We start from the raw sequence: 19637 nt of genomic DNA, 5'->3' as shown, positions 1-19637 counted from the left end.
CTAATGAGCCGTTAGCTTCTGTTTATAGCTCTCAAAGGGTCCAAGGTAGATAATTCCACGAGCAGAGGACGTTTCCTCGGGCTGGTGTTAAGTCTTGGTATTCACAGCCTCTTTCAACGTCCACCAAAAAGAAAATACCAGGGTTTCGCCGAGTCGCGCCCTCCTCGCTCGGACTACAACTCCCAGGATGCCTCCTCGATCTGGGAGTGCGCACGCGCGTCTGGGGGCGGAGTGGGAACCAGCGCCGTCGAGTTGGGGGAACGCCGGCGGGTGGATCCGACCACTCCCTGGGAGGCGGACGCAGGCGGACGGGCGGGTACTGGGAACCGAGCGGCAGGCAGTCCCCGCAGGTTTGTGAAGGAGGTCGGTGGCCGCAGCGGACGCCAGTCAGGTAAGCCCAGTCCGGTGCTTTCCAGGAAGGCCGTCTGCGGGCGCGGGCAGGGAGTCGCACCGGCCATGGTGGCTGAGGCGTGAGAGGTTGCTGCTTTCCAGCCGCCCGGCTTGCGATCTCCTTCCCTACCGATACCACTCGGGGAGCGAGGGAACGCTGGGGGTTGCTTCAGAGCTGACGGGCCGGGGTAGCAGCCGGGGGACGTGTTGGGGCGTCGCCCGCGGTGGAGGCGCGCGAACCCCGAGTTGCTGATGAATCACTCGGGGGCCCGGCCTCGTGGGGTTCGGGACCGGCCCCTTCCCCGCCGGGCTGGAGCTCGCGCGGGCCGCTGTCGTGAGAGCTCGAGGTGCCTGCCCCTTCCCCCTCGCCGGGGTGTAGCTCGGGGGACTAGCGTCTAAAGGTTTTTTTTCACCAAGAAACTCCTTCAAAGATTTCTGCTTGGTGAAAGTTGGAAAGAAAAAAAAAAAAAGCAGGGCACACCCTTTCCTTTTTGATTGAAATCTGGCTTGTCTTGCGTTCCCCCTTTTGATCTATTTGCTGTTAGAATAAGTTCCTGGCTCCTATGCAGGACAGCTGGATCCGGCTGTGAAGTTTGTATGTTGGTTTGTTTTGAGGACGTGACTGGGTCGTTATATTTTTGCTTACAGAAATTGGGGTGTTACCTCTGCAAGCCTGCATCCTAATTACAAACAAGTGAGAACAGACATAGGGGTTTTTTTTTGTTTGTTTGGTTTGGTTTGGGGGGTTTTTTATGTTTAGTTAAGAATCGCATTTCCAACTTGCCCTTGGCTTCTCTTAAAACCAAAAGTCATCTGGTAATGAACATTGCAGTAAAACGTAATCCCAGGAGGTCGTACTTGAACAGGAAATAAGCCTGTGGAGATTTAAACTAGTTATGTGCGGTCTCCCTTGGTTTGTAACATTTTCATGCACCTCGTGTTTATTTTTTCTGAGAATTCCTTCAGATTAATTTTCAGATTAAATTGATTAATAAATTGGCCTGTCCAAAAATATATTAGGCTTAGAAAAATAATTTTCTTTAACCTCATTTACCTTGCTAGTCTCTCCTTCCTAGTCCTAGGCACCTTTTAAAAGTTTTATTTATTTGATTGTTCTGGATCTTCATTGCCTCAGGCAGGCTTTCTCTAGTTGTGGCAAACGGGGGCTGGGGGGGTCTGTTATTCTTCCTTGGGTACGAGGGCTTCTCATTTCGGTGACACAGGTTAAAAGGCCAAGCGACTTTGCAGCACACCGGCTCAGTATTTGTGGCTCTCAGGCTTAGTTACACACCGCCTGTGGAATCTTACCCACCTGTTTCCCCTGCCTTGGGAGACAGAGCATCCACTGTATCATCCACTGTATCATCCACTGTATCACCAGGGAAGTCCTTTGGCACTTTTTTTTTTTTTTTTAACCCTCTCACTTCTTTAAGAGCCAAAGTTATTTTATTAGAATACTTAGAATCACTTAACACATTTCTAGGAAAGTAAGGAAAAGGGAAAATGTCAGATGCAGTATATTTTGGCTTGTTTAGCTTGCTTGCTTTCAAAGCTCTCAGGATTTCTAGTTTGTTCATCTTTAAAATGAGGTTGTTCGGCCAGATGACCCCAAGATTATCAGCCCTAAATACCTGACTTTAAAAATTCATTTTATTCATTCAGGGAACATTGAGCACACCTGTCATTCCGAGCCCTTGTACTAGGTATAAAGGAACAAAAATAGTTCTTTAGGATGTCACTGACCTAATGCTCAATTTGTGTGTGTTGTTATGACTAATTCCAAAGTTTTGTGGTATATCTTCCAGGTCAAATTACTCTGCAATGAGTAACTTCACCTAAAGTTAAATACTTACAGGTCAAATCCAGTTACAGTGCTCAGATTCCTCTAATCAGATTTTTCAAATTTCAGCTCCTGGTTTATTTAAATGAAACACAGATTCATCACAACAGAAAGGACTTGAATGGGGTAGAGTGACGCTTCTCACCATAAATTACCCAGTGTCTGGTAGCTTTGAAGTGGGGCCTTTGTATCTTCTGGTCAGATAGGGAATACTGTAGTTGCATTGGGAAATGACACTTGGAATATGAAGGGCTGAGAGATGTTTTAGGGTGTTTATAATGACAGTTTAAAGACCAGTGCTGATAGCTGTGATATGAGATGCATAGCAATGGCTTTTTCCAACCCTCTTTCATTATTAAAAATAATAATAATCCTTCTCTCTAACAAAAATAATTTCCTTCCCAAGGTTTTGCCCTTTCTTTTTTCTCTTTTGCTCCTTCCCTTCTCCTTTCTCTTTGTTGTATTCTCTGATCTTTTTTTCCCATCTCTCTTCCTCTTTCACCCTCACACGTTTTCACTCATATTAATTCGGTAATTCACTGATTCAACATGTGTTTTGCCCCCACCTGTACAAGACCCTGTCTTAGGCTTCTGGTGACTACAGACATAGAAGATATATATATATTTTTTTGTCTGAGAGCCTGCTGTCTCCGAGATTAGGCATGTGTACTTGTTTATAGTTCAGAGCACTGTAAGCTTGTCTGTAGGGAATAAAAACATGCTGTAGGAGTTCAGAGGGAGAGATCTTCAACAGTCATGGGAGTAGGTAACAAATGAAGTCATCTTTTTTCCACTAAGTGATCATCTGCATTCCCCTAGGCTATATACTCTCTATACTGTTTGAATGTATTTATAATATATCTACATAGAATAGAGTGCAACTTCAAAAGTTTATTTATTTGGAACCTGGAGTGAGGTGGCTTTATGAAAATCAGTTAGATCTGAGCACTGTCCTGTGGAGGGTAAGAGGTGGTCAAGATGAAAACAGACCTGGAAAGAGGCACAGAGAACTCAGTGATAACAGTAGAAAAGGTCTCAGTGAGTTTTAGGTGTCTGTGATGTACACTGCTGCTGTTCTTTAGTATATGTTATCTTTTAAAGATCAAATTACCTGGCAAATTATTCTTCATGCTTTTCAGTTGTCCTTAAATTTAAACATACATGACTCTGTCTTGATTGAAGTAGTTGAGAGCCTTATTCTTTGGGTTGTAATAATTGCCAAAATACTATTTCCCATCCTTGCTAACATCCAATTTAGCTGCCTTTTCCTTTCTCAGTTTTATTTCAGACCCTCTAAAATGACAACTATAAAATCATATTAGAAAAACATTTTTTACCGAACTTCTCACAGTCCATTAGGCATGTATTGAAATTTGTGAATAGTCAAAGTTGATTTGACATTAATGAAACCTGAACATGAACACATATACTTTTGATCTATATACCTATAGGCATCTGTAACCCACTAGGTGGTTTACAATAACGAAGGAATAGAGAGGTGAATAGCAAGTAATTGAACATGTATGTGTGTGGTATTCTAAAATTTCATTTGAAACAAAATCATTAACTTCTGTCTTGAAGCAGAGTACTACATTGTATTTTTTCTTTTTTTTTTTTTTAACTGAAGTATAATTCACATTCCATAGAATGCACACATCTTCAATAGTTCAAGTAGTTCTGTCCATTTTATACACTGTTGTAACTTCTACTAACGAGATAGAACATATTTTTATCACCATAGAAAGTACCCTCATGCCCCTTTCCAGCCATTTCCTTTACACATTCTTCAAAGGCCACCACTTTCTTACTCCCTATTTCTGACACCATAGGTTTGTTTTGCCTAGTCTTGGACTTGACATAAATGGTAACAGAATGTTTCTGAGATTTGTCAGTGTTGTGTGTATCAGTGGTAGGTAGTATCAGTGGTTTCTCTTTTACTGATGGATAGTATTCCATTGTATGAATATACTCCAATTTGTGTATCTCATTTCCTCTTGATGGATATTTGGGCTATTTCTGGATTTGAGTTATTAGGAATAAAGTTGTTATGAACGTTTTATGAGTCTTGTGTGGATAAGTGTTTTATTTCTCTTTAGAAGTTCCTAAGAGTAGATTTACTGAGTCATAGGGTAAGATGTATGTTTAATTTTATTAAAAAGTTGCCAAACAGGTCTCCAGAGTGGTTTATGTGAGTTCTAGTTGCCAAATTTTAATGTCACCAAATTTTAGTGCCATCAGCCCTTTTTATTTTAGTCATACTAAAGGATATAAAATGGTACCTCACTATAGTTTTAATTTGCGTTCTTTTTTGATGATTAAGGATGTTGAGTGCTTTGCATGCTCAGTGTATCTGATTCTTTGCCATCCCCTGGACTTAGCCCACCGGGCTCCTCTGTCCATGGGATTTGCCAGGCAAGAATACTAGAATGGGTTGCCATCCTCTTCCAGGGGATCTTCCTGACCCAGGGATCGAACTGGGTCTCTCGCATTGCTGGCAGACGCTTTACCCTCTGAGCCACCAGGGAAGCCCCAAGGCTGCTTAGTATTGTTTTAATATAGAAAGCATTCAGTGGGGTCAAGGAATGGTCCTGAGGCCAGCCATCTTTTCAGGGTGAGGAAAGCCAATTTAGCCTTTATAAAGTTAGAGGATCTGCATGTACACATAATGGGTTTTGATACTCTTACCAGTAAGTTCCCCTGCTTAAGTGACATGATTGGTCTGTTAATTTCTATATTCTCTAATGTGGAAGGAAGCAGGAAGGCACCTGCCTTTGTTCAGCACGTGTGCACACACACACACACACACACACATATATAAGGCTTCCCTGGTGGCTCAGATGGTAAAGAATCTGCCTGCAATGCAGGAGACCCAGGTTCAGTCCCTCGGTCAGGAAGATCCCCTGGAGAAGGGAATGGCAACTCACTCCATTATTCTTGCCTGGAAATTCCCATGGATAGAGGAGCCTGGTGGGCTACAGTCCACCGGTTCACTAAGAGTCAGACACGACTGAGCGACTGACACATATATATACACATAGTCATATATATATAAAACCCATGCATTTTAGTTTTCATCTTTCTGCTACACTACTTCAGTCCAATCCTTTTTGACACACAGTTCCTGACTTTGTCTTGAAACAATTTCTAAGGTTGGTTCTTTTTTCTTGGTTATCAGATTATCAGATTTTATTGACTGATAACACAGTAACATTTTAAAAAGAACATCACCTTAATCATATTACTCTAATATAACTGTTTTGTTTTTTCTCATTTCCTTCCAGGCTCTGTTCATCCACATACATATTTTTATGGTTGAAATCACAGTGTACATGTCCTTTTCTGTGGTAACCAGTGGACACCGTGTTCTGTATGTGGGTCACCCTTGTCAGTAAAGACAAATAAAGCTGGAGATGGAGATGAGACCACTAGGGGACTTAGCAGTGGGAAACCTTGAAACTAAAGCTTGATTGAAATTGAAGTAGAAGACAGTTGAGATTTTCGAAAATAGAGTTACCCTTCCATGGAAATGCAGGACAACTTTGGTTTCCTTATTCTTTTTCTATTTAATGTATAACAGCTTTCAGTTCAGTTCAGTTCAGTAACAGCTTTATTGAAATATAATTCACATATACAGTTCATGTGATGGAAAGAGCCGACTTATAGGAAAAGAACCTGAAGATAGGGAAGATTGAAGGCAGAAGAAGGGGACGACAGAGGATGAGATGGTTGGATGGCATCACTAATTCAATGGACATGAGTTTGGGCAAACTCCGGGAGATAGTGAAGGACAGGGAAGCCTGGTGTGCTGCAGTCCAGGAGGTCGAAAAGAGTCAGACACAACTGAGCAACTGAACGACAACAGCATACAGTTCACTCACTTAAAGTGTAAAAGACAGTGGATTTCAGTATATTCATAGAGTTGGGTAACCGTCACCACAATTCATTTTAGAACATTCTCATCACATCAAAAAGTAACCGCGTGCCCATTAGTAGTCACTACCCACTTCCTCCCAACCCCCCTAGCCATAAGCAACTGTTGTACTTTCTGTCTATGAATTTGCCTGTTCTGGACATTTCATATAAATGTCATACAATACATCATCTTTTATGACAGACTTCTTTTGCCCTTATACTCTTTCTTGTTTTGCCTCTTTTTGCTTGTTTTCTATTTATTATTTCACCCTTTTAATAATTCACTTTGAGAATTGTACCACAGGCTAGGTTCCTCCACAGACATGCACCCTTTTTGATCTGTAGAGAGAGACACTCCCTCGGGTATGTGTGCTCAAACACACCTACTGTCTGAGGGAAGAACACAAACACACCAAGACACACTTGAAATCTAAGGTAATTGATACATGGAGATTACTCTTTAAAAATGACAGTTTTACATCTGGGCACATCTAAGCACTAATATCACTACAAGTATGCACATGTGAACATAATTCCTGAAGCGCATGTGAGAAAACGGGTGGAAATATGGTAAGCTGGGAGGAAATGAGGCATGAGTGGACAAGAGTGAATGAGAACTGATGGTAAGTTGAGTTTATTTCAAGTATATTCTCCTGGTGTTAAAACACTTCCTGAAACTATCAATCTATTAAATCAGTAGCAATCGTCATGTTTGTATTATTTAATATGTACCAATATATTGGCTCAGAGGTTAAAGCGTCTGCCTCCAATGCAGGAGACCCGGGTTCGATCCCTGGGTCAGGAAGATCCCCTGGAGAAGGAAATGGCAACCCACTCCAGTATTCTTGCCTGGAGAATCCCATGGATGGAGGAGGAGCCTGGTAGGCTACAGTTCACGGGGTTCCAAAGAGTCTGACGCAACTGAGTGATTTCACTTTCACTTTCATAGACTTGTATGTAAGATTGTTGTAGTTAGCTTAGATTTGATATACCCAGGATTTATTTTTGTTCATGGTGGGTGATTATTAACCCAAGTTAGTATTCTTAAAGAACTGTTCCCCGCCCCCCCCCACTTTGTCATAATGGCCTCTGGGCTACTTGGCTTGGCTTGAAGGTGGGATTGGAGGGGTGGTTGGGATGGGGGAGTGGGGAAGTAGGGAAGAAAGATTATTATGATTAGGAAAAATCAGTAAAGGATTATTTAAAAGTCAACCCCCTCCATTTGTTTGTCCCAAAGAACTACAGTATCTTAGAGAAGATGGTAGAACCATACACAGAAATGGACCTTGGTGGATTTACACATTTTTATCTCTACCAAGCCCTCTGTGCAGCTACACCTGCTTTAGCTTTGCCACTTTTGAGCCTCTGTTAGTCCTCCTTGTCAAAGAGTCTCACTTCCTGTTCTCCTCTAAGACATCATTTGCTCTCCACCAGGGTACAGGTCTCGTCACTGCATTCAGCTTCTTAGTTAGCCTTCCCATCTGCCATTTCCTCTTGTCTATCTTTTCCCACTGCTAAATAGGAGTTCTGGCTTATAACTCCTTCTGAGTCAGATACTAGGGGAGCCTCTTCAAAGAAATGTTTGAACCAGTCCCTGAAAGAACGGGTCTCAACGTGAGCAGAGGGTGAAAGGACATTTCAGGTGTAATGAGCAGTGTTATCTGAGGGCTGGAGGCAGAAGAGCAGGGAACCATGTTTACTTCGTTGCTGTAATACAGAGGATCATGTCTTTCCTTTTAAGTTTCTTCCTTTCCTTTCCCTGGCTCCCTTCTCATCCTCCTCCCATCCCTTTTTAACATGTACTTTGATCTTCTAGCTTCAAATATAGCTCCGCCCTGCTATCTGGATACAAGATCCTTCCCTGATCACCCACAGTGATCTCTGAACTTCTGTAGTACTAATTGCTGGTACCATTCTTTTGTCAGTTATTTATATATTGCCTTAATTTAAAAAACAACACACACACACACAAAAGCTTTATGTGCATGTCTCATTTTCCCAAAATAGAGTTTATTAATCAGGGTTCTTAGGTCTCGGAACACTACCCGCTTAAGCTAGCTTACTTGAAGTTATGGCAGAAAGGCTGGGAGTTATAGTGGGTGTTACCCAGTTCAGGTGCCTGAGCTCCTTGCACCGAACTACAGCTGGAACCCAGAGCAGGCACTTGGAAAGCTCCTGTCCTCCTCCCTCTGAACAGTTTACATGGGCTCTCTTCAGCTTCTGTGCTTCCTCTCCATTCCAGAGCAGTAATTTGGATTTTTTAAAATATCGTCTGTCTTTGTAACTGAGTTTCTTGGTGCCCTCTTAAATCTTACACCTGTGGCAAATGTCCCAGCCCTGCTCCATCCTCTCCTGACTTTCTCTGTTTTCCTTTGGCTTCTGCTTCCCCCTTAGCTTCAGCTTAATTTGTGACTTTGGCTTGCTATGAGGCTGCCTCCAGACTAGACTGGACGATATATGATCTCTCAACTTAGGTTTTGTTTCCCAGCTTTTCAGATTCCTGAAGATGGATTTGATCTTTCTTAGGCTAGGGGTACTCCCTGTACTGAACATCTGTGAGGAAGGAGGCATTGTTATGGCTGTGTGCTTCAAAAGGCCTGAGGTAAGGGAGGTCTCAGACAAGGTGGTTTAGGGTTGGTCATCCCCAGCCCTGCTTACTTTGGTACCAGAGGTCATTGTGTTTTTGTATCTGCACTGCATCTGGCAGATTGACAGCTAAAAAGTAGGTGTGTCTCTTTAGCATCAGTTTATTGCTATGACTTCTGGCCTGGAAAATCCAATGGACGGAGGAACCTGGTAGGCTACAGTCCATGGGGTTGCAAAGAGTCGGACACGACTGAGCAACTTCACTTTCCACTTTCTGACCATTAGAATTAACTTTGGGGCATAACAGGCAAATCAGAGCAATATTTTTAATATTAAAAATAAATTACCAAAGTTTGTTTTATCATCATTTGAAAGATTTCTCATTTTAGAGCAAATCAACTATTTTTTAAACATTTTTGAAATGTTTTTCCTAGTTCAGAAGGAATAGAATATTGATAATCAATTAAATAAAAAGCGATAATAAGTTTTTACTGACTCTGCCCCCACTCCTATTTGGACTGTTAAAATCAGGTCCTCCCATCATAGATCTCAAATCTTACTGAGTCCCACTCCCTTCTAATTTTGTTATACATTTAGTATCTGCTATGCTGCAAGCCCTGTACTGAGCTGATAATATAAAAATAAATGCCTGCCCTTAAAAGACTCTTGGCCTATGAAGAAAATAGATATTAAGCAACTGATTATATTATGAGATAAATGTTGATAGAAGTGTAGGCAAAGTGGTGACTTAACATCTCTCTTGTGCTGCTTTCTTTGTACATTTGTCATCTCTCACTTTTTTATAATCTTTTTTTAGTCTTCATTGCTCTCACCCAGAATTTTCAGTTAATCACTTGGATTATATGGATCTCAATATGATATCTCATTTACCTAGCATGAACTAATGAAGCTATTCCTTTAAAATGAACTTTGAAGATAAGGACTTTATTAGCCAAAATTTATCAAACATCTGCTCTATGTCAAGAACTGTTTTGATTTAGATGTATTCATTTGATGAATTAATATATCAGCTGCCTGAGATAGGTACTGTTGTTATTCTCATTTTACAGATGAGAAAACAGAGACAGAAGGTCACTCCCTAGCTTGCCCAAGTTTGCAAAGAGAACTGTCTGTGAGAAGACTAAGTTCTTTTTAAAAATCTATTTTAAATGTCATTTTTGGTAAAATGCATTATAAAGCTCTTCCTGGTCTTAAATTCTTTTAGGATGATTTGGAGGATGTAGAATTCAGAGTTCATTGTGTTCAGCTGAACATGCATACCCTTGTGCATCAGGTATTATTCTGTGCTGCTGATTTGCCTTCTGAGGTTGTTGGCAGTTTGGAGGTAGTTATATTACATTGCCCCACACTTCTGTGTTTTTTTATGGTTTTTCCTTCTCTTGCCTTCAGCTGTGGCTTCTTTTGCCAATTACTGCCATTTCAGCAACTTGGTTCTGTTAGTATGTGGTGTGTAGTAACATAAAAGTAAAAACTGGTAGAAAGTATTTTATAGAGGCAGCATGATAGAGTGTAAAAAACGGATTTTAGGGTCAGGTTCAAATCTCACATCCATTGTTGAGAAGGAAGTTATGTATCCTTGGGCAGGCTCTTTATCCTGAGCCTCAGTTTCATCATCTATGAAATGGGGATAGCAATATTTTAAATATTTTGCTATGAGGAGATGTATTTGCTAAAGTAGCTGACACATAACAGGTATGCAAATAAAAATCATTCCTTTATTTTTCTCTTCATTATGTTGGAGTATGACATATGGCCTCTTTGTTAATCTGAGAACTCAGATTAATGAAAGAAATTTGTTACTAAGATGTAAGAAAGATATAGACAGTCTTATTCTAATACTTAAAAATTTTAGTTTATAGTTGGCATCAAGTGTCCATTTGAATATTATCCTAAACTCCTGTTTTGGGTCTTATACTAAGCTCTTAGTAACCTCCTCCCCTTCTCTGCATTAAATTAAGTGGCCTTTACTCCTTTCTATGTGGCTTTCTTGATTTCCTTTGTTTGCTGTTAAAGGAAAAATGTCCCTAGCCCTTACTAAAAGAACGTATGCCAAGGTGGACATTATGACCTTGGGGACAGTAAACCAAGCTTCTTGACCAATAGCAATGATTTCTAAGATTTCCTTTCTTTCATCACTTCTGCTTTTTTCCAACTATCAACAGTCTTAAATATTAGTTTTTCTTTCCACCCCACCCCTTCCATTTCTCCTTTCTCCTGAACTATCCCCACTAGCTGCACAGTTCTATTTCATTAGTTTTATATGGTTTGGTTTTTATTGTATGTATATGTATTTCTCAAAGACTATATTTTGATACTTTTTATTATTATTGGAAGCTCTACTGTCGTAATATGATGAAAATTTTCGGCTTTTGCACCAGAGGTTTTGTGCCTTCTGTCTTAAAATTCCAATAAAAACCCGTGGTACCCTCTCCTTACGGGACTGTGAGATGCTTCACCACAAGCAAGTACGCCAGCTCAAGTCACCCCAAAGATTTTTAAATAGTTTTACTGAAGCATAATTTATGTATCATAAAGTTTATCCACTTTAAGTGTACAATTCAGTAACAGCAGATAACTTTCTCTTCTCAAAAAATATTGAGTGCTGTCTTTAGTCTATAGGAGGATAGTCATCTTGGCCTTCTCCCTTTCTGTTCCTGAGATCACTTGTGGTGGGCTGTGTGATCTTGCTCCTGGTTGCCAAGTGGTTACTTACGTGTCTCCATCTGTTGATCATTGCTTCAGTTATTCACTTGGGATACCATAGTATCTCATCAACGGTGTTGTTCTCTATGCCTGGGACACAAAGTCAAAGTGTTGGGATAGTGCTGTTTTCTTGAAGAATGGCTCCTTTTGGCATGAAGTGAGGGAACTCATTCTTTGCTGTTAGGTGTTCTTCACCTGTTGAGAATTATACCCTAATTCCTACCCCTTGAGACATTAGGACATGTTATGTAAATTATAGGCATGTGCCTCTCCAAACATAACTGCTTCTCTATGTTAGTCTGAAAATTAATTGCTATGGCAAAGCTTGGTGTGTCCCTGGTCTCCTGAAATTGATTAGGGTAAAATGAGTGGTGTCCCTAAAAGTCACACGTGTGCTACTTCTCCAATGTTAGGTATGAAATACTTCACCATGTAGGAGTAAGGCACAGTCCAAGGGGAGCATGCATTCATAGCAGACAGGGCACCAGACACCTGAGTTAATGAAAGTGCTGGGGCTAAATGGGGTGGTGCATCTTGAGCGTTGTTAACCTTCAAGGTGGAAAAGAGGCCACGTAGCCTGGGAGGAGCTAGGAAAGGCTTTGAGGAAGATGGACTTGAGCTAATCTTTGAAGGGTATGCAAATTTGGATAGGATGGAGAAGTGAAATTTGGCACTGGGGTAGGGAGGATTGTTGAAGAGAAGTGCAGTCCATTTGGGGCAACAAATGAGCCACAGATGTAAAGGTGAACTTTAGGATATTTGTGTGACCTTGAGCCAGCTTGATTAGACCTGAAGATTCCTAATAATCCTTAGTTAAAAAGTAGAAAGGTGGAGTTTTAGGAAAATCACCCAAGAAACTGTCAAAATACAAACCATTAACAAATAAAAATGAATTCTAAGCAAACAAGTGTAATGTAGAAGCACTGTTTGAGGAAGCGTAGTTGGGTGACTATGATCAAGATCGTTAGAGCAGGAAAGCAAAAGCTTACGTCAGGCAAGGAGTTCATTTGTCCCTAGGAAAGAGGGCTTGGTAAAGCATTGTTTTCACTTCCTCTCTTTATGAGACTCCAGAAATTTTCCTAGGTACTGGAACCATTCCTGGGATGAGGCAGAGTCCAGAAACAGAAATCTTTAAAGGCCTGCACAGAACTTTGGGAAAGCTAAAGTGATTCCTCTTGATGTTTCCTTAGAGAAAAACACCCCAAAACTGGCCCCTTCCCAGTTTGAGTTTTAATTATATAAGGCCTTTGGTCCCAAGCTTCTGGAGCTTTGGAGAATTGATAATTATATATCTCTTTAAATGATTTTTGCTATTGGTCTCATAAATTGTTAGATTTTCCCCTTAATGTTCTGAAATTCTTTTAACAGTACTCTCTTTTTTTTAAATTTATTTTATTTTTTTTTTAGCTGTACAATATTGTACTGGTTTTGCCATATATCAACATGAATCTGCCACACTCTTTAATGAAACTTTTTGTTATGGCATGCATAAACTCAGAGGCAATATTTGTCACTGTTTTTCATACACAACTGCAAAGTAAAATGAATGATTTATTTGTTATTCAAATTAAAAATTACATGTGCGTGATACAGAACTCAAAAGGGTCCGCTGGAGATCTAGTGCACACTCTCCCTGTTTCTTTAGTTCTCTAATTTGTCTCTGGTTCTTATGAGCCCTTCCAGAGTTGGTCCCAAGGCCCTTATTTTTAAAACTTGAGTGATCCTAGACTTTTAGAAAGACCATAAGGATCATTTGTTTACCATTAGTATTTTTTGTGGTAATAGAGAAAAGTGCCAGATTTGAGGAATGGACATGGATGAATTAATGGGGTTAATTGAGTCACTCAATCTAAAATTTCTTAGACTATCACCTTCTGAAACTAAAGCATTTATGAAGCCTGTTTCCCAAACACCTCTTTCCTAGATTCTAAATCTGTTTTCCCAATCTATTTTCCTTGTTCTAAAGTCTTTTCCCTAATATCTTCTAGTACTGTCCTATTTTTGAGTGTCTTGGTTTTAAATTTTAATTGAAATAGAGACAGAAGTTACTTGTAAATTTATTTTAAAAAGAAAAAATGAAGTAACAAGGCAGAAGTGCATATGCTGCTTTATACTTCAGCATTTTTACTATATTAATAAAATTTGTATTTAATTTTGTGACTAAAATTCTTTTGCATTCATTCTTATGATTTATTATGTATTGGGAATTCATGTTTTCATAGAACCATTTCTAATTTTATTTTGGAAAAATAGGAAATGATCTGTAGAAATTTGCTTTATTTGGCAACTTTCCAAGAAAGCATTTATTAATATGGTCATTCTACTTTAACTTCTTCTCTAGTGCATAACACCATAGGCCCATGTTTGACTTCATTATTTACTTTTTTTGTTGTTTAATCTGTTCTTGTTTTCCAAGTCGCTTTCCTAAAGTGTTTCACTTTGTGGTTTTTGAGCTTACCTAGCATGATTCAGAGAAGGCAATGGCACCCCACTCCAGTACTCTTGCCTGGAAAATCCCATGGACGGAGGAGCCTGGTGGGCCGCAGTCCATGGGATCGCCAAGAGTCGGACATGACTGAGTGACTTCACCTTGACTTTTCACTTTCATGCATTGGAGAAGGAAATGGCAACCCACTCCAGTGTTTTTGCCTGGAGAATCCCAGGGACGGCAGAGCTGGTGGGCTGCCGTCTATGGGGTCTCACAGAATCGGACACGACTGAAGCGACTTAGCAGCAGCAGCAGCATGATTCAGCACTCATATTTTCCCTTTCTGCTTATACATTGTTCATCCTGACAGCGATAAGGGCAAGTTACTATTTTTTCCCTCAAGTTTGGTTAGTATTTCTTTAAGATCACAGACATTAGAGCTAGAAGAGACCTGAGGACATTGGAGTTGGGAATGAAGTTAATAGGCTTCATCCCTTTCCCACTTCTCATCTGTTGGTAGTGGCTGCCTGAAGACTGAGGAGAGTTTACGCTGACTGGGAGAAGGCTGTTTGATTTGCTGTGTCTGGACCTGGAGGAGTCTATTGTCAGAACTAAGACATATCTTGGTTATTCCTCATCTAGCCTGAAAAACTGAGAAGGGAAGTAACTTGCTCAAAGTCACAGAGCCCTTACGTCCATGGATCTACTGACCCCCAATGTTTGGAACTAAATGCTAAGCTTTTCTCTCCCCAAGAATTCTGGATTACTTTCTGTATTTTTTGGTTTGTGTTTGTTTTTTTCTCCTTGAGGGATAAGTGAATTCTATTAAGTATTGGGTTGGCCAAAAAGTTTGCTTATTTTTTTCCATACCATGGCTCTAGTTGTGCTCGGTTGTCTTTAACTTCATTTAAGACAGTTTTGTTAGATTGTATTGTGACAGCTGTTATATCAGTGTGGCATTTAAAAAAAAAAAAACAAAATAGGTCAGTTTTTATGTAGCCATTTTAATATTGAAGGTGAAAGGAAAAGAGCATTTTCAGCATATTATGCTATATTATTTCAAGAAAGGTAAAAACACAATTGAAATGTGAAAAAAAGATTTGTGCAGCATATGGAGAAAGTACTATGATTGAACATGTCAAAAGTGGTTTGCAAAGTTTCATGGTGGAAATTTCTCACTGAACAGTGCTCCAGTCAGTTGACACTGATAGTGATCAAATAGAACAGTCAGCATTATACCATGTGGGAGATAGCCAACATACTCAAATCATCCAAATCAAGCATTGAGAATCATGTGCACCAGCTTGGTTATGTTTATCGGTGGTTATGTTAATGGTTTTCACGTAAGTTAAGTGAAAAACCTTGATTGTGTTTCTGCATGTGATTCTCTAAAACATAATGAGAGTGTTCTGTTTTTAAAACAAATTGTGATGGCGATGAAAACTGGACACTGTACAATGTGGGGAAGTGCAGTGAACCACCACCAACCACACCAAAGATCGGTCTTTATCTAAAGAAGTTGATATTGTGTACATGGTGGAACTGGAAGGGAGTCCTCTATTAGGAGTTCCTTCTGAAAAACCAAATGATTCATTCCAACAAGTACTGCTCCCAGTTAGACCAACTGAAAGCAGCACTCAATGAGAAGTGTCCAGAATTAGTCAACAGAAAACCCAAAGTCTTCTGTCAAGATAACGCAAGATTGCATGTTTCTTTGATAGCTAGGCAAACACTATTACAGCTTGGCTGGGAAGTTCTGATTCGTTTGTTCTGTTCACCAGACGTTGAACCTTCAGAGTCCATTTATTTTGGTCTTTACCATGTTCTCTAAATGGAAAAAAATTCAATTCTCTGGAAGATTGTAAAAAGTACCTGGAACACTTCTTTGCTCAAAAAGATAAAATGTTTTAGAAAGATGGAATTATGAAGTTCCTTGAAAAATGACAGAAGGTAGTGATACAAAATGGTGAATATGTTGTTCAGTGAGGTTTTTGGCGAAAATGAAAAATGTATCTTTTATTTTTACTTAAAAACCCAAGGAACTTTTTTGCTAACCCAATATTTCAATTTGTCATAGTCTGTTGTGTCTTCAGGAAAGACTCAGAAGTTTTCATCAGGCAGTTTAGAAATAAAATTTTCCTCATTCTAGGAAAGAAAGGGGATTTGAGTTATAGTCTAGCTAAAACTGAGAACTTTCTTTTCACTTATTTTTAAGACTGAAAAGTTTTCCTATTAAACTTTTAAAACTTGCTATATTTTCCTCATTACAATACAACCAGACTTACCCTCCAAAAAAGGCGGGGGAAGGTAGAATTTTAGTAGAAAGGATGAATTTTATTAGAGATTGTTGGTTCAAAACAAAATCTGGTCTGGAAGGATTAAAACACTAGCAGATATATCACCTGTACTAGTTGACATTTTGGGCAAGATTGTGCATTATTTTGTAATTACAGATACAAGTATCACAACACAGATAACAATAGTAGCTGTATTCTGTGTGTATGTTATGGATATGGGCTTATTGTGATGGCTTCAGTTCAGTTCAGTTGCTCAGTCATGTCCGACTCTTTGCGACCCCATGAATTGCAGCACGCCAGGCCTCCCTGTCCATCACCAGCTCCCGGAGTTCACTCAAACTCACATCCATCGAGTCAGTGATGCCATCCAGCCATCTCATCCTCTTTCATCCCCTTCTCCTCCTGCCCCCAATCCTTCCCAGCATCAGAGTCTTTTCCAATGAGGCAACTCTTCACATGAGGTGGCCAAAGCACTGGAGTTTCAGCCTTAGCATCATTCCTTCCAAAGAAATCCCAGGGCTGATCTCCTTCAAAATGGACTGGTTGGATCTCCTTGCAGTCCAAGGGACTCTCAAGAGTCTTCTCCAACACCACAGTTCAAAAGCATCAATTCTTCGGCATTCAGCTTTCTTCACAGTCCAACTCTCACATCCATACATGACCACAGGAAAAACCATAGCCTTGACCAGACGGACCTTTGCTGGCAAAGTAATGTCTCTGCTTTTGAATATGCTGTCTAACTTTCCTTCCAAGGAGTAAGTGTCTTTTAATTTCATGGCTGCAGTCACCATCTGCAGTGATTTTGGAGCCCCCCAAAATAAAGTCTGACACTGTTTCCACTGTTTCCCCATCTATTTCCCAAGAAGTGATGGGACCGGATGCCATGATCTTCGTTTTCTGAATGTTGAGCTTTAAGCCAGCTTTTTCACTCTCCACTTTCACTTTCATCAAGAGGCTTTTGAGTTCCTCTTCACTTTCTGCCATAAGGGTGGTGTCATCTGCATATCTGAGGTTATTGATATTTCTCCCGGCAATCTTGATTCCAGCTGTGCTTCTTCCAGCCCAGTGTTTCTCATGATGTACTCTGCATATACGTTAAAGAAGCAGGGTGACAATATATAGCCTTGACATACTCCTTTTCCTATTTGGAACCATTCTGTTGTTCCATGTCCAGTTCGAACTGTTGTTTCCTGACCTGCATATAGGTTTCTCAAGAGGCAAGTAAGGTGGTCTGGTATTCCCATCTCTTTCAGAATTTTCTACAGTTTATTGTGATCCACACAGTAAAAGGCTTTGGCATAGTCAATAAAGCATAAATAGATGTTTTTCTGGAACTCTCTTGCTTTTTAAGCTTTTTTGATGGCTTAGATTAGTTCTAATAATTCCTTAGAGCACTTTGTCCCATGTTTTACCAAAACTTTCACTTTTTTAAGTCTCGCAAATGCTGAGACAGCTTTCACACAAAGTATTTTGATACCTTATTAAAAATGTTAGTCAGCAGGTCTGCAAGTATTGCTAGCAACACTTATGTACATCTTCATATAGTCACATTTTGTTGAGAACAGTGGATTTCTCCCAGGATAGTTTCCTCATTCAGAAGTTTATTTTTCTATAGAAACACATTTTCAGTTAAACAGTGAATGATGTACTTCTTAATCCTTTTCTGTGGTACAATTATTGATACATAGCATTGCTGTAGGATAAGGTTGTACGTACCTGTGGATGTTAAAAGGGAGTGGAGAAGGAGAAGTGAAGAGACATCCCAGTGATGGATTCATCTAATGTACCACCTGGGCTGTACTCTTAGGATGGAAAGTGGCAAGAGAGAGTCTGAGGGAGAATCAGATTTACTTTCATTGTGTGCCCCACTTGCTGGTCACCACATTGGCATATTGAGAGAGCTCAGCAGTGTATCTGAAGAAAACTTTACAGTGTTGAGTTTGAATCTGCATTTATCAGTAAATTTGCAGTTGAATATTATGGTCTCTGTGCCCTGTTTTTGCCATGTCTTTGATTCTTATGATCTTTAGATTTCATTTTGACAAATGTTATATATTAATGCATATACATGGAATCTAGAAAAATGGTTCAGATGAACTTATTAGCAGGGCAGGAATGGAGACGCAGAGGTGAAGAAAAGACATGTGGACACAGCAGGGGAAGGAAAGGGTAGGGCAAATTTGGAGATTATCACTGACATATATACACTACCATGTGTAAGATAGCTAGCTAGTGGGAAGATGCTATATAGCACAGGGAGCTCAACTCGGTGCTCTATGATGACCTAGCAAGGTGGGATGTGGGGTGGGGTGGGAGGGAGGCTCAAGAGGGAGGAGATATATGTATACATATCGCTGATTCACTTTGTTGTACAGCAAAAACTGACACTACATTGTAAAGCAATTATACTCCAATAATAAAATTAAAAAAAAATCCAGTTTGATATACAAGCAGCTCATGGAGCTCAATATCAGAAAAATAAATGACCCAATCAAAAAATGGGCTGAAGAACTAAACAGACATTTCTCCAAAGAAGACATACAGATGGCTAACAAACACATGAAAAGATGCTCAACATCACTCATCAGAGAAATGCAAATCGAAGCCACAATGAGGTACTATCTCACACCAGTCAGAATGGCTGCTATCAAAAAGTCTACAAACAATAAATGCTGGAGAGGGTGTGGAGAAAAGGGAACCCTCTTACACTGTTGATGGGAATGTAAGCCAGTACAGCCACTATGCAGAACAGTGTGGCGATTCCTTAAAAAACTGGAAATCGAACTGCCATACGACCCAGCAGCCCCACTGCTGAACATACAAACCAAAGAAACCAGAATTGAAAGAAACATGTGCATCCCAATGTTCATTGCACCACTGTTTATAATAGCTAGGACATGGAAGCAACGTAGATGTCCGTCCGCAGACGAATGGATAAGAAAGCTTTGGTACATACTTACAATGGAATATTACTCAACTATTAAGAAGAACGCATTTGAATCAGTTCTACTGAAGTGGATGAAACTGGAGCCTATTAGAGTGAAGTAATAAGTCAGAAAGAAAAACACTGATACAGTATATTAACACATATATATGTAATTTAGAAAGATGGTAATGAAGACCCTATATGTGAGATAGCACAAGAGACACCGATGTGAAGAACAGACTTTTGAACTGTGTGGGAGAAGGCAAGGGTGGAATGATTTGAGAACAGTATTCAAACATGTATATTACCATATGTGAAATAGATGACCAGTCCAAGTTCAATGCATGAAGCAGGGCACTCAAAGCCAGTGCACTGGGACAACCCAGAGGGATGGGATGGGGAGGGGGATGGGGGACACATGTACACCCGTGACTGATTCATGTCAATGTATGGCAGAAACTACCACAATATTGTAAAGTAATTAGCCTCCAATTCAAATAAATAAATTAATTTTTAAAAATTCCAGTTTGAGAA

The 19637-nt window shown here is 40.0% G+C and overlaps 1 protein-coding gene across 1 annotated transcript in view; it reads left to right on the top strand.

The window, feature by feature from the left end:
* Positions 1–213: 213 nt before the first annotated feature.
* Positions 214–19637, top strand: part of TMOD3 (tropomodulin 3) — an 85744-nt gene continuing 66320 nt past the window's right edge. The window contains exon 1 of the mRNA XM_061428750.1: positions 214–391. The gene's annotated coding sequence lies outside the window, so the exon portion shown is untranslated. The remainder of the gene's footprint in view (positions 392–19637) is intronic.

Source organism: Bos javanicus, chromosome 10, assembly GCF_032452875.1.
Source record: "Bos javanicus breed banteng chromosome 10, ARS-OSU_banteng_1.0, whole genome shotgun sequence".
Taxonomy (NCBI): domain Eukaryota; kingdom Metazoa; phylum Chordata; class Mammalia; order Artiodactyla; family Bovidae; genus Bos; species Bos javanicus.
Note: the sequence above shows the minus strand (reverse complement) of the source record. Positions and strands in the feature narration are given on the sequence as shown.